Source organism: Rhinopithecus bieti, unplaced genomic scaffold (genome assembly GCF_001698545.2).
Source record: "Rhinopithecus bieti isolate Rb0 unplaced genomic scaffold, ASM169854v2 scaffold_68671, whole genome shotgun sequence".
Taxonomy (NCBI): Eukaryota; Metazoa; Chordata; class Mammalia; order Primates; family Cercopithecidae; genus Rhinopithecus; species Rhinopithecus bieti.
Window position 1 is genome coordinate 1,456,470 of NW_016827678.1, and position 2,601 is coordinate 1,459,070.

Genomic DNA, 2,601 nt, shown 5'->3' on the forward strand with positions numbered 1-2,601 from the left:
AAAGAAAGGAAGAAAGAGAGAGAGAGAGAGGAAGGAATTCAAATTGGAAAATAGGAAGTCAAACTATGACTGCTCATCGATGATATGATCATATACCTAGAAAACCCTAAAGATTCTTCCAAAGACCACTAGATTTGATGAATAAATTCAGTAAGGTCTCAGGTTACAAAATCCATGTACAAAAATCAGTAGCATTGCTATATACCAACAATGACCAAGCTGAGAATAAAATCAAGAACTCAATTCATTTTACAATAGTTGCAAAAAAAAAAAAAAATTGTTGGGCTATACTTAACCAAGGAGATGAAAGATCTTTAAAAGGGGAACCACAAAACATTGCAGAAAGAAATCACAAATGGCACAAATAAATGAAAAAGCATCCCATGTTTATGGATTGGAGGAGTCAATATCATAACAATGACAATATTGTCCAAAACAATCTACAGATGCAATGGAATTCCTATCAAGATACCAACACATTTTTTTTACAGTGGTAGAAAAAACAATCCTACACATTTTTTTTTTTTTACAGAGGTAGAAAAAACAATCCTAAAATTTATATGGAACCAATAAAGAGCCTGAATAGCCAAAGCAATCCTAAGCAAAATGAAATAATCTGGAGGCATCATATTACCTGACTTCAAATTATACTACACGGCTATAGTTATCAAAATAGCATGGTATTGGTATAAATGTAGACACATAGATCAATGGAACAGAATAGAGAACCCAGAAATAAAGCCAAAATACTTAAGAGCAACTGATCTTCACAAAAACATACAAAAACATAAGTTCTGGAAAGGACACCTTATTTAATAAATGGTGCACGGAAAACTGGATAGCCACATGTAGAAGAATGAGCTGGGTCCTTATCTCTCGCTTTAAACAAAAATCAACTTAAATCTAAGACCTGAAACCATAAAAATTCTAGAAGATAACCTAGGAAAATCTCTCCTGGACATTGACCTAGATAAATAATTTATGACTAAGACCCCAAAAGCAAATGCAACAAAAACAAAAATAAATAAATGGGACATAATTAGACTAAAAAAATTCCATTAGGCAAAAGAAATATTCATCAGAGTAAACAGACAACCCACAGAATAGGAGAAAATATTTGCAAACTATGCATTGAACAAATGACTAATATCCAGAATGTACAAGGCACTCAAACAAATCAGCAAGAAAAAATTCAATTAAAAAAGGGACAAATGACATGAATAGACATTTCACGAAAGAAGATATACAAATGGCCAACAAGCATATGAAAAAATGCTCAACATCACTAATCATCAGAGATATGTAAACTAAAACCACAATGAGATATCACCTTACTCCTGCAAGAATGGTCATTATTAAAAGTGAAAAAACAGTATATATTGATATGGATATGGATTTGGTGAAAAGGGGACACTTACACACTGCTATGGGGAATGTAAATTAGAATAACCTCTACAGAAATCACTATAGAGGTTCCTTAAAGAACTAAAAGTATATATACCATTTGATTCAGCAAATGATAGATATATCAGATACTACTAGTATTTACCCAAGGGAAAAGAAGTCATTACATCAAAAAGACATTTGCATGTGTATGTTTCTTGCAGCACAACTCACAATTGCAAAGACATGGAACCAACCTATGTGCTCATTGCCCAATGAGTGGATAAATAAAACGGTATATACACACTATGCAATACTAGTCAGCCATAAAAAGAATAAAAAATATATTTTGCAGTAACTTGGAGAAGCTGGAGGCCGTTATTCTAAGTGAACTAAATGAGGAATGGAAAACTAAATACCATATATTCTCACTTACAAGTGAGAGCTAAGCTATGGGTACATGAAGGCATACAGAGTGATATAATGGGCCTTGGAGATTTAGAAGGAGGGGGTAAAATGGGGGTGAGGATAAAAAACTGCATATTGGGTAAACTGAATACTACTTGGGTTACAGGTGCACTAAAATCTTATACTTCACCACTATACAATTCATCCATGTAATCAAAAACTACTTGTACTCCGAAAGCTATTGAAATTCAAAATATTTTTAAAAATGTTATAAATCATTGATTGTAGTTTTTAGGTGGATTCACAACTGCTTTCTGTCCCATCCTTAATAACTTTAGCTACAAGTGGGTCATAGGTGTTTGCATAGTTTCAGAATATATGAGATAGTTGAGTTTATGTTGGTTACAACCGCAACAAACTGCTCCTGGAGCATATCCGGTTTGCACTAAGGGCTCCTTCCTGGGCTAAATTCTTGTGATGTCAAGCAGATCATGGTATACTGACAGAAGTATGGTAAACACTTGAGTGATGTAATTATATACCTTATGGGCAGAGTCTGCATGTACGTTATGACAATACACAAATGTGAAATGAATACTAGTCTATCTGAGCCACTCTTACTTAGGCTATGTAGTTTTCTCCTCTAATTTTCATAGTTCACCTTCGCTTTTGGCATCTAACGTTCTGTGTTTTTTCTGCTTTTATTTCATGTTGGTCCAACAATCCCAGGAATCTTGAGTAGTTCCCAAATTTTGGGGGCACTATCACCTATTTCTTCTGTTTAAATAAACTTTATGGAGGCTTAATTTA